At 35.1% G+C, this 13,881-nt stretch overlaps 1 protein-coding gene across 6 annotated transcripts in view; it reads left to right on the forward strand.

Moving 5' to 3' along the window:
• Nucleotides 1-13,881, forward strand: part of SOX5 (SRY-box transcription factor 5) — a 976,694-nt gene that overhangs the window by 344,959 nt on the left and 617,854 nt on the right. The gene's annotated exons all lie outside the window — the stretch shown is intronic.

Genomic DNA, 13,881 nt, shown 5'->3' on the forward strand with positions numbered 1-13,881 from the left:
TCCTCTCTCTTTCTTTCTTTCTTCCCACCAAAATTTTTCTGTTCCCCTTTTGGGTGGAAGATCTGTGTTCCCTTATTGCTATATCCTGTTAGTAACTTTTGCCTACTTTTCAACCATGATTAAGATGCCCTCTTACAGTGTGAGCAGCCCAGTAAGACTAATAATAATAAAAAATAAAAATTAAACATTTAGACCTTGGTTTATATGGTAGCCCTTAGGGAAAGGTGTCACTTTTATTTCCATTTTACAGATGAGCAAGTTGATGTAAGCAGAGTGCAGGCAAACCAAAAGCGCATGAGAAGTAGGTAGACTAGTACCTTATCTGACACCAAATTCTGAATCCCTGTCACTTAGGAACTGTATAGTTTCAAGTAACCTGAATGACATTGGTTTGGATGAGATGGGAGTTTTTATTATTTTATTATTATTATTTAAAATAAGCCATAAATATTCCTTTGTCATTGGTCTCCTCTATAGTTATGTTTATTATAATACACATATCCACTGTTCTGTGATTCCTAAATAGAGTATTTTCTATAGAATATTAAGCAAATATTTAGCACAGACCTGCCTAGGAGGGGGGTATTAAATTAATCTGGAAATGAGGAACTGAAACATCACCTAAGTTCAGAGACAGTCAATGGTCTAAAGCCCATCTCCACCTTCAAAAATGCTAATTGACAAATGGCTAGTTATTCAGATAGAAATACTTTCCTTTAGGATAGAGCATTTTGAATTGTGTATCTTCCTCTTTATGCCTGGGAAACAAAAATTGCCGATTAGAATTGTATTAGCAGGGAACAGTATGTTTCAACTTCAAGGGACTAAAATATCATGAACTTATTTATTTCTTTGTGTCCTAGTGCTGGAATATAAACAAGAGGTTTGCATTTAAGCGGTGAGAGCATATTGGCTGAAGACTGAGTAAATATAGTGTGTGGGTTCTTAACCTGATTGACCTTTCTTTGACAAAAACTCACCTTTGTCTTCTCTGCTACCTCAGTTTCTCCATTTAGAAAATGCTGTCATATACTCAGGACTTGCTTGTGGAGTTCATATCTTAAAATATGTTACTAAATGATAATTTGTAGTAATTCTGACTCAGCGCTACCTCAGTGTTACTCTGTTTTTACAAATGTCTGTAGTACGCTGTTATTGTTTTATTATGTCATTATAATGTGGTTAATATGTAATATTGTTTTGATAACAAACTGATTTTCAACTGCTTTATATATAAGAACCATGTGCTTCAAAGCAGATAGTACAAACTTGGGCCAAACCAAATAAATATCTATTCAAATCTTTATATATGGAAAATATGTAAACAATTAGGCAGACTATATACTCACTCCAGAATATTTCTTGGGAGTTTTAGTTCTGTTTTTGGTAAATTCCTAACATCAGTATATTTTCTAATTGACTGAAGATGTTGATTAATTGAATTTTTTTAAAGCAAGGATTTATAGATTTTTATTTTTGAACTCCTATATATTCTTGTAAAATTTGGCTTAACTTCATAAGAGAAAATTTGGGCAATCTGCAAATACAGACTAGAAAAATAAGCAGTTTAGATCATTTAGGTTTTTAAATTGCTTTTTTAATAGCTGATTTTAATTTTAATTAGGCAGGTATATTACGTTCTTCTCTTTTCCTTTTTAATGTTAAATTTGCTAGAGATTATCATATACACAAAGTAAATATGTACGATAAAGATAATTAATGTAAAAAACTTTTGCCCTAATTATTTGATTATTTCATGTGAAAGTATTAAATAGGTCTAAATTAGCTTAATAATTGTCTCTGTTCCTTTGTAGTTTGTATGTTGAAATCATGGCCCTAGATCATTACTAAGAATGCTTCAACAACAGGAAATGAACTGAAATCTTTTTTTAATTGGTGCTTATGAGCAGTTTGGTCACTTCTAGAAATGCGAATTTACTTGTTTTTAAAAAGATGACTATTTTAGTGTAGAATTTCATGTGATAATTTTTATCAGTATTCATGATCTGTTAATATAAATAGTTTTATAGTGTTGTTTTCCATAAAACTGTTTTAGACTGCAACTACTAGATAATTGGTTTTTGTTTAAGAGATAAGGATCACTTAATTTTTATAATTTCCCAAAACAGTATTAGAGCCACACCACACCCATTTCTCATGCCAGGCCCTCAGTATAGCTGAATCTTGCCATCAAGTCTACCATCTAAGGAACCTCAATCTCCTTTCTGTTCCATGAACTACTGTAGTTGACAAAAGAGATTTCTAAAGAGATAATTGTATTGATTAATTCAATTTCTGGGTCGAGTATAAGGTTGTAAATTGGAGATCACTCATAGAAATTGAATACAAAGGGAAAATCTTTTTAAGTCTTTTTTTTTTTTTTTTTAGTGTATTGAATGATTTATGCTGAACTCCTAAAAGCTTTCCAACCTCACAGAGCTTCAATAAACTTCTAATGGAGTCCTGAATGCCAGCTCTATTTTTGTTGCTTGTACAGTAGGTGGGAAACCTTTAACTAGTAGGATGAGTCTTTGTTTTCATCTCTATTGAAAAACTCCCATCCTAACACTCGAGGATTTCTAATATTTTAGTTAAAAAGTTTGCCAGTGTAACATACATATATTTCTACAAGTTTAAATATATATTGATGAGATATTGTTGCTGAAGTATAAATATATATTTTCACATCAATATATTTAATCACACTCAATATTTATGTGTATGCAAGCAAGATATCTTCATATGTGAATGCAGAGTATCCATATTTATTATGTTAGTTGGTTGAGTGTTTCATCAGATAATAGGTTCTCTATTGCAGAATCTGTTTTATCCACATTCCATCACCCCCGACAGAGTATAATACGGTGTCTTTTACACAATGGATGCTAAATTAATGGTTGTAGTGAATGGTGACCAAAAGAACACACATTTAATCAAAGATAAATGTGCCATTTGATTTTGATACAGGTATATGGAAAAGATGTCACTTAAAGAAAGTCCTCTTTATTGTCGATTAGAACTGTTTTATTCCACTTAGATGGGAGCTAGCTCTGCCACTTTTATATAGTTTTATTTATAATTGTGAACATGTAGAACCACATGAGGCCATCAATCAGCAGAGAGATGAGGGCCCAACAGAATTATTTCTGTAGGTGGCCAATTTTTTTTCAATCAAGGACAGCTGAAAGGTCATGATTAAAACAGTGATTTTCCTGAAATTGTAAGTAACTGTTACTGACTGTTTTGCACAAAGATGTCAAAACTACTTTTTCCTCTGAAAAAGAAAATTATAAGTTCTTGAAAATGTTGGCAGTTTTCCAAATTTCACTTGCACTACTGTAATGTATTTTAATTACTGCACTTGAGTCAGTTTCTTAAAAAAATATAAGAGGCAAAAATAAGTTTGGGTGATAGTAACCATATGTAGATTAAACAATAGGCATCTAATGCCTCACTGATAGGTACCTATTCATTACTCAATATTAATCAAAGCATAGGATTAACAATTTTTACTCAAATAGTGTACATAGCATTAATTCATAATTCTATATACGATGAGGAATTTTATCACTGTATGTTTCTATTAAAACATGGCAGTGATACTCTAGATATTTAAGTAATTTGCTTCACATAGACCAGTTAGCCAAGGCAGCCAAGGATAGCAAATGTTGGTTGCGATTTCTGTAGGTGGCCTTTTATTCTCTGAGTCAGGATTGACTCTAGTCCCTGGGTAGTGGCAGGGAGGACTAACTGCTGGTTGTCATCATCTTTCACATGAGGTGTGGACATGAAGTCCTAACCATTTCTAGTCATTAAAGATTCCTCAGAACATTTGTAGCAAGAAGGGTTTTAACCACAGTGTCCTGGTCAGTTTCCAAATTGGGTAATTACATTCTGCCTCCTAATGTCTTCCTGCAGGTTTTGTTTTTGTTTATTTGTTTGTTTGGGGTTTTTATTGTTGTAATTGCTTGGATATGTGGAGCCGTAGAGTTTTGGGGTACATCTCTCCTCAGTTTTAAGCTGTTGTGTGCTTTTAACCTTCTTTAGACTGTGCTATAATAGAACACAAATGTTTTGTTAGATGCATATTACTTTAGCCTGCATTAATAATTTATGTTCCATATTTTTATACTCTGTTTTAGTTTAGTTTTTTTTTTAAGGGACACGTATAAAGGAAAGAATGAAAAGAAATAATGGCAAGAGGAGCAATAGATATGTGGCTGACATGGGCTGCAATTATGAATATGGTCAAGTGTACCTGCTCTTTATCTTGGAGGGAGTTGCTGGAAGGCAAAGAAAATGGATGACACTTGCTGAGTTTGGAGAGGAATCACAGGAGAATATGCCGAATGTGAGTTCATTTAGAAGTAAAAAGTGGTAGAGCTCCATTCAAGCCCGAGAATGACATGGTTCGTTTTCATGTTAAATGTCAATCTTTTTCCCCATTGATAAGCATGTTAAATTTGGATTTGTAAGGCAGAAGGATATGTATCTGATTTTAAGAGCAATATTTTGATATGTCATAATTTTGATGGCCATGTTTTGAATTAGATATTTCACTCAGGATCATTTTTTTTTGTAATCTACAGAAAAATAAAACTCTTTCAAATCAACATTCATTGGATGCCAACCATATTAAAAAGAACCACATTTGATGTATTACTTTCGAAGGTAGTGATTTGGTCCAAAAAACAACAACAAACTGTATCAAGTAGTTATCCTGTTATATTCCTACTGGGTTGAAAGTGATTTTTTTCTTGTTTTGTCATAATTTTATTTATTCAACAAAAAATGATAAAACAAAAAGCAAAGTAATTGAGTCCTAACCCAAGCATAAATTTCATCCATTAATCTTAAAACTTACCCTGCCAACAATATTATATGGTAGGAAAAGCATAAGCCCATGTGTCAAAAGAGCTGCTTTTTAATGCTGGCTCTCACAAACTCTATCATTTCCAAATGGTAAGTTGCTTAGTAGCTTCCTTGTCCCAGTTTTTTATTTGTGAATAGGAATAATTCTAATATTCTGACCTACCCACCTAACCAGTTTTAAACAAATGGTAGAAAATAAATTTCCTTTTAAATTAACTCTAAACCAAAATATAGTACTTTCCTCACTAAATAATTTATCTTTTATCAGATCGATTTTATATATAATCCTCAATTATAAATTGCTTTTCATGGCTTTTCTGGAATCTTAGCTTGAGATTAAACCTGCTCTGGGTTCTATGTGATAGAGCTTTTCCCTTCCCCATTCAGCCTCTGAAATGTTCTCTTCCCAGTACTGGTTAGTTGTGCATTTTCTCTAATTCATCTTTTTATCATATCTGGGACACATAAGATACACAAATAAAAGATTTTAATACTGCCTTGCCATGCCTGATTAATCTGAAAATATCTCCACCTAATAGAAAGAAGGCTGAACTGTCACAGGACTACAGAAAACAGAAAACTGAGTATGGGAGAACATGACCAACAAGGAGTAGGCTCCTAGAGCAGATCCTAGTAATATGAGGAAGCTCATATGTACAAAGACTCAGATGATCTCATGGTAGGGGAACACCTTGCTGGACTGGTGTTGAATGTCTAGCTGTGGGGTGATCCAGGGAATAAGGGTGGAGTGCGATGACTGGAAACTCCATCCACAGACAGTAGGAAGCAGTCAAACTGATATATTGTCCGTGAGCATCCCAGAGACTTGGCAACAGTAGCAGATTGTCCCAGGAGACTAAATTTTTAACCAAGATTAAAAACTGATGACAGAGACCTGAGGTAAAAATTATGGAAACTAAGTGGACTCAGTAAAAGAGCAAAATGCAAACATTGTGTTACTAAAACTGCTTTTCCATTAAAAAACAAAAGCATGCTCCCAGCTACTAGCACTATGAGGTCTGTCTGGCTTTGGGGGTTAGACAGTGAAGTAACTCATATCCTCTTTGGTTTTTTTGCTCTAAGGTCTTATATTAGCCACCTCTTTTCTTCTTTCTAAATTTAAGCAAAGCAGGAAAAGAGAGAATTTATATAAATTCTGAGAACATGATCTTCATTTTCTTCTCTTTCCGTCTCTTTTATGTCAGTCAAAGGAAGGTTATTTCCTACCTGATTTGCTTCTGTTTTCTCCCAACCATCAGCTTTCTCCCCTCAAAGTTTCTGTAATCTGTGTGTGAAAGTCACACCAAAATTTATTGGTTTAAGACACATTTTAGCACATTTTAACATATGAGATTGTGATGCATCTTAAATCTGTGGTTTGTCATAATTTAATTGCCAGAGGGGTTTTTTTGTTTGTTTTTTTCTTGGTGATACATGAAATGTTGGGTTGTCCTCAAATCAATGGCATCTTGGATGAAATACAAAGCTTACCTAACCAAGAGTGTTGCTGCCAACAGTGGCTTCAAATACAATCTGAATCATAAAGATATATGATATCACTGATATTACATGATGTCATTGACATTGACTGTCCCTGGGGCTTGATAGAACCCAGTTGTTTCTAAAATCCCTCCAATGTCTAAACCACCTTTTCCCCCATTTGACCATATTCTCAGTATAGAGGATAAGATCAACCAGAGGGGGCTCTACAGAAGAAGAGATTCCTATACAGGTTTCTAGGAAATATTTTGTCTTCATAGTGGGAATGAATTCATTGCATCTGGCCTCTCTTTTCTCCTAATAGATATTTATGAATCAGAGTTTGATTAATACCTGTCTTCATCTGTATACATATATCTGTGTGTCCAAAAGTGACATCTTGATGTTCAGAAATGAAAATAGGATCTTCTTCCTTTTGTGGATCCTATCCCGATATGGGAAATTATGCAGTAATATTTATGTCTTTATAATTCTCCTTAGTTTTCTGATACTGAGGCTTAATTTTGTGTTTTCATTATTGACTTCTTTGATTATGACATCCTCCAAAAATTCTCATCTTTGTCTAAAAGATGCACAAATTTGTGACTAGAACAGTTGGATAATACATGGGCTTTATTTTTCTCATTGCCTACTTGAAAGGAAACAGATATTTGCAAGGTAATTACATCATTAGTTAAATTTCTTCTTTTTAATTATCATACCTTTTATTCTGTCATAAATAGAAGCCCTTCTTCTTCTGTTGTATAGTAACAGGATAGTATATCTGCATTGGTAAGCTTAGTATTTGAAATGTATTGAATATTGGAATTTGTCTCAATATGTCTTAATATTTCAGCAATGTCTTGATTTCATGATTTTATAAAACATATATGTATGTATATGTATGCATATATGAGCCTGGGTGACTCAGTCAGTTAAGCATCCAGCTCTTGGTTTCAGCTCGGTTCATGATCTCTTGGGTCATGGGATCAAGCCCTGAGTTGGGCTCGCTGCTCATCAGGGAATCTGTATGAAGTGTCGCTCCCTCTGCCCCTCCCCCAATCCACATATACCCACATTCTCTCTCTAAAATAAATAAATAACTGTTTAAAAGTGTGTGTGTACATATATATGTATATAAAATTCTGTTTACATAATTTTTTTAGAAAGAAAATAATACATAGGGCCAATGAGAAAGAAAGTACAATATGACTTGACTTGAAAAATGAAATGAAAGATTTGTGGATAAGAACAAAGACTACAGACTAAAAAAGAATAGCTATTTATAATAAGGAATTGTGGACTTTGATAGACTGCTTTGCCAGAGACAAAGACTTCATTTGAAGGCAATATCAAGCTTCCACTGGGTGTTAGGATGAGACTTTCTATGTAAGACTTGAGAGCACACTTGGGGCCCTTGCTTAGAAACAATCTGCTGGGGCGCCTGGGTGGCTCAGTGGGTTAAAGCCTCTGCCTTCAGCTCAGGTCATGATCCCAGGTCCTGGGATCGAGCCCCGCATCAGGCTCTCTGCTCAGCAGAGAGTCTGTTTCCTCCTATCTCTCTCTGCCTGCTTCTCTGCCTACTTGTGATCTCTGTCTATCAAATAAATAAATAAAATCTTAAAAAAAAAAAAAAGAAACAATCTGCCATTTAGCACTATATTCATAGTTGGTGCAATGTTAGAGGTGATGACTGAGATCACCTATCCACAGCACCTCAAGGAAGAATATATGTCCTGAATATTGCTGATTACATGAATGTGAGAAACAGCTCTCTTACAAGAAAGGAAAAAAAAAAAAAAGAATTTCACAGAGTTTCAAACTTATAAATTTAAAAGACAAATAGGGTTTATTTAATATGGATGGATCTCTGGCTTTTAGGCCTTTGAAGTATTAGAGAACAGACAGGTTCCTGTTTGTTATGCTTTCATCTTATATTTCGGAAATTAAAAGTCAGAGAGAGACTTTGGATGCTGAATGTCTGTAGTATCATAAGAGTTCAAGTTCTAACAGCTATCTGAAAGCCCTGTTATTAAGGAAGTTTTCAATAATTGCTAAGGAGTAAGAGGAGGCTTTGAGACTCATATGGGGAAAAGTTATTGTAGCAAAAATGAGATGGGATATGGTAGACTTAGATAGGTATTCAATTTAGGATTTCTATCCTGGTAGATAATGTTTGTGGGTTTTTTTTTTTTTCCTTGTAGAATATATATCATATAATATCATCAAACCTAATGGAATGTGATTTTCAACAAATCATTTTTAGAAATCGATTTCCTATAACTACACATCTCCTTCATTAGAAGAGAATGGAGTGTGTCATTGTCACTTCTTACCTGCAGCATTTTATTAACCTCTTAGCTGGTGTCTCTAACTCCAGGTTCTTTCCATGATAATGTATTGTACACACTACAAAGGGGTTAGTCTTCCTAAATCACTGCTCTGGTCCTGTAACTGCCCTGCTCAAAAATGGTTAATGTTGCCCTGAATGACCTGTTGGGTGACATCTAAATTTAATAGATTGATATTCAAGACCCTATATACTCAGGCCCTGTCCTTGATGCTGTAGCCAACTATTAACTCAAGTTCAAATGTCTTACTCTTTATAAAACCTTCACTCCCTGTTTTGGAAATAGTATTTTCTTTCTTAACTTTTAAGTATTACATAAATGTTAGTTGACTGATCTTGTTTCTCCATGTAGTCTATACATAATAGGTGCCTTTGCTATTACAAAGAATGAACATATTTGAATAAATTGTTAATAATTTTTGGATATAAATATCTCAAAGTATTGATTATTCAGGGAGCTCTTTGCCACTTGTGAGTTTTCCAAAACTTTGCTTTTCATGCTTCATCCTCATGCTGCCTAACTTAGACTTTTTGCCTTATTCATTTAAATTCTAATTTAGGAAGTACACAGGAAGAAATGAAGCATTCAAATCACTTGAAAAGAGAAGAGAGGCATTCAGGCTTTGTTCACTCCTGGCTTTTGATCATAACTATAATTCTCTGTAAGCAATCCAATAAAACTTCCCATTGAGTTGCACTTGTGTTTCCTTTGAGCTCGAATTTACAGCCTACCATCGGTAGATTAAAAATCCATTAAAATCTATAAGAACAGCAGAAGTTACATATTCCTTTTGCTGTAGTAAAGATTTTTCTGAAAGATTTTACATTAAAACTCTGTTGCTAAGTAGTGATATTAATAGGCCATTTTAAAGTCAAACTTGGCTTGTCCTTAAGGCATGGAAGACTGCACAAGGAGTAGTTTCTCATATTCCATGAGATTGCATTTTGGACAGATGACTGAGACACAGTTGATTTTTTTTCTCATGTCAGAAAGACAATGCTAGATTCCATTAACAAATGCAGACAACCTCAAGGATAAGTGGTAATGAGGATATTTGGCAACGAACATGCTAGGAAGGGGTGATAATAGATTCAGACAAGGAGTGCCCAAGTAATTGTCCTGTAGATAGTGAGAAAAATGGAACTGGAGAAAGGGTGAGAGGTCAAGGATAGAGATGTATATTTAAACTAATATAGATTGATAGTAACACCAAAATCACAATGCCTAATTTTATAAAAACACTCAGATAAAATACAGATATGAAAAAAATGTATTTCTATCTGTGCTTTTTCAAACTGATTCTTTTCTTTGAATGGGACACTTCATACTCTTTGTTATAAATTAGCATGCTCTCAGCATCTTTCTATCTTTGCAGATATTTAAGAATGAAATTTAATGATGAGATGTCATGTTTATAGCTCAGAAAACAACAAGACATCAGCTTATTAGAATACCATGTTTTCCTAGGTGATTTGCCATTGCTGGTCTTAGCTCAATCAGTTATGCTAATGAAATTTGATACTATTAGATAATTCCTCTGGAGTTGTCTTTCTACTGGAAATGGTACACAAACTCTTCTGAGCTATCCAAAGTAAAAGTCCTAGATACAATATCCTTGGGTAGAATTGATTATTTTAAGCCAGAGTTTGTTACTATTTAAAACTGCCCAAGAGTCTTTAAAATGACGAAATCTGGGGTGCCTGGGCATCTCAGTGGGTTAAACATCCAACTCTTGGTTTTGGCTAAGAGCATGGTCTCGAGGACATGAGGTTGAGCCTCATGTCAGGCTCACTGTGGACCCTGCTTGGGATTCTCTCTCTCCTTCTCCCTCTCGCCCTCAACCCCTACTCATGCTCGCTCACTCTCTCTCTCTCTCTCTAAAGAAAAAAAAAAAGTAATAAAATAAAATGTCTGAAGCCCCAATGTCTGAGTTTAATATTATGTTGCTGTCAGGTTGTGACTGTTGCTTCCTCCATTGGTAAATCTTCAGAAGATCCTGGGTAATTCTACAATTCAATTTTTTTTTTCTGTGAAAGCTGATATCTGGTTTGCTTCATATACGTTCCGCATTCTAGTGATGGGAAAAAAACACAATGTCAATAACAATCATTGTCTTTGCAAAGGAGAAAGGTGTATGATTAGTGAACAAAGCCATTGAATTGTTGCCGAATAACAGGATTATTACTGTAGTGTGGGACAAATTGATCATGCTGTCGTGTTTTCCTGTCCCAATGGTGTGATATCCTGATCATGTTGAGATCAGTTTAGAATCTCCCCCTTTTCCTCCTGATGGTCCCTATGCAACTGTTTCCATGTTTTGATCATTCTACTTCCCAGAATTTCTGTTGACATTTTACCCTACTTTTTCTTTTTTCAATATGTTTTGTCATGTTTTCGTCTGTTTTTCCTACAAAAGGATTCCATGTTCATTGGGGATATGCTGGGGGGGGAAAAAGAGCTAAACAAGAAAATAATATTAAAACCACAACTTTAATTCTCCTAACCAAAGAAGAAGACTAGTAAGATTTTGGCATACAGTCTTGCATTTTTAAAAAAGTAAATGTGTATAATAGTCAAGATGTAATATATATGAACAATATATATGTTTTGTATAGAAACTGATCATACTGTGTGATGGTTTTAGAGCTGCTTTTTTATTTGGTGATGTGAGAATCTTTCATGTAGTTAAATAATCTTTTATGCAGTACTTTAATGGCTGCATACTATCCTACCATTTGAATGTACCGGAGTTAACGCAACAGAGCTCTTGTTTGGGGGCAATTAGTTTTGCTTTCTCATTCCTTCTTTTCTATTCCCATTGCCACTCCTAGAGGCAAAGCTCTCATCATACCTTGTTTGGGCTATTTTAATATTAATTCAAATAATTGCTTGTCTCTAGTGAACTGTCTAATCCTTCCATAAACATAAGACAGAAAAAACAAATGGACAACTCATAAGACTGTGGCTTGAACAAAGGCTTGGATGACTTTCAGTTTTCTTCAGAATAAAGTTCCCATTTCTTTGCATTTGTGTTGATCATTTGCTAATTTATTCATGACCACCTTTATAATTTAACCTAGATTCACTCACCTCATACTATTCATTTTTTAAAGTATTTTTTATTTTATTATTTTTTAAAGTAAGCTCTGTCCCCAGTGTGGAACTTGAGTGCATGACCCCTAGATCAACTCTTGCCTGCACTAGTGACTGAGACGGCCAGGTACCCCCTCCTGAGACTATTCTTGATTCTCTAAATACTGCTTCAGTGTCTTTGTCAGTGTTTCTTTTTACCAAAAACGTCTTTTACTTTTGTTTCTACTTATTGATATCTCACTTATTTTTTTTACAGGTAAGCTCAAATTTACCTCGACTCATTCTCCCAGTGAAATTCATTGCTTCCTCTGCTATGTTCCTGTAGCATTTTGTTGCCTCTCCTCTGTAATCTAGTGGGAGGACATAACAAGCATCTTTGGATTCTGGGAGTCCTAAGTATGAAGGCAAGATCCATCTCTAAATCTGCCATCTCGGTTTCATCATTCATTCATTTGTTGAGCAAATATTATCTTCTGTGTGCCAGGCCTTGTGTAGAACTCTGGGATTCAACAACAAACAAAAAATAGTCTTTATTATGGAATGCCTATATGCTAGGCAGTGTTCCAAGGGCTCTACATGTGTGAACTCATTTAATCCTCACAGCAGCTTCTATTAATTAACCCCTTTTATGAATAAGGAAATTATGGTACCAAGAAATTAAGGACTCGTGAAGGTCACATGGCAAGGAATAGCAATACAGGGATTCAAACCCAGGTGGTCTGGTTCCAGAATCTGTTGTCATAGTCAGCATGCTTTATCATTTCCTCAAATGAACAACATTAGACACAGGTTCTGCCTTACTGGAACTTTCAAGCAAATGTGAAAGACGCGCATCCAATAAACAGCAACAGCAACATTGTCAAATATAAAATTACAAAGAGTAAGTAAGTGCTGTGAAGAGGACATGCACAATACTATGAGAAAGAATGATAGATTTTTACATACTTGGGAGGGTGGGGGTTAGGTTATGTTTTCTCATTTTTTCCCTAACAATTCACTATTTGAACTTAGCTCTGAAGGAAAAGCCCGAGTGAACTGGTCAGGATGGGTGGGAAACATGCTCCCAGGTGCAGGAAACTGTGTGCAAAAGCTCTGTGGTCAGAGGGAATATGGGTGTGGAAGCACCTGAGAACCAGGTGCATGACTGGATAGAGGCTGAATTTAAGATGGGGCTTACCCAGAGTCCTTTAGGTCATGCTAAGTCTTGTCTATTTTAGGAGCGGGGGAAACTGACTTAACGTCTTTAAGACAGGGACTTCATGAGCATATTTTTACTTTCTAAAAATCCCTCTGGCTGCGGTATGAGAAGAGTTTGCAGCAAGGATGGTAATATACTACCTGTATGAGAAGAAGTGAGATAATGTATTTCAAAGTGTCTAGCACAGTGTCAAGCTTTCAGTGAGCACTTAATAAACAGCGATGTCCTTCTTGATTCATTATTTTACTCACCAAAACTAATACACTGCCATGTAAAAAGTCACAAAACGATAAATGCTGTTGATTGACTAAATGAAATAAATCATTATAGAGACTTTTCTTGAAGAGTTCCAGAAAAAAGGAACACTGTGTCTCACAAAGCAGTCCATGAAACAGCTTTATGTGTGATAATATATTTTCTCATTTTGAGCCAAAAAGCTAACTTCCTGTAATACTACTTCATTTTGCCTCTGGACCTGTACAGAATAAGTATAAATCCTCTTCGGTGATAATCCTTCAAATAATCGAAGGCACTTATTTGAAATATTTCTGTTCCAGATGCTTCAGGCACAGAATGTATCACCTAGACTCTGCCTCACTCTGGTTGCCAACCCCAAGACCCTCTCTTTTATTCAGCTGTAGCGCTCAGCATCAAAACAGCCCGTGTGCTCCACATGCTACAGAGAGTGAGGCTGCTAGCATCTTGAGGTGACTAATTAATGCTGCTCAAAAACTACACAAACTCTTTTGAGAGTGATGTAATATGTTAACTCATGCTGAATTCATGATCTACCAAGACCCTTATCTAAACGGCTTAGAACCATTTCTCTTTTACTGTACGTGTGTGTCATACAGAGTGTGTCAGCTTGTCTTAGCAGCTTTGTATCTA

Source organism: Lontra canadensis, unplaced genomic scaffold (genome assembly GCF_010015895.1).
Source record: "Lontra canadensis isolate GAN:19392208 unplaced genomic scaffold, GSC_riverotter_1.0 scaffold9, whole genome shotgun sequence".
Classification (NCBI taxonomy): domain Eukaryota; kingdom Metazoa; phylum Chordata; class Mammalia; order Carnivora; family Mustelidae; genus Lontra; species Lontra canadensis.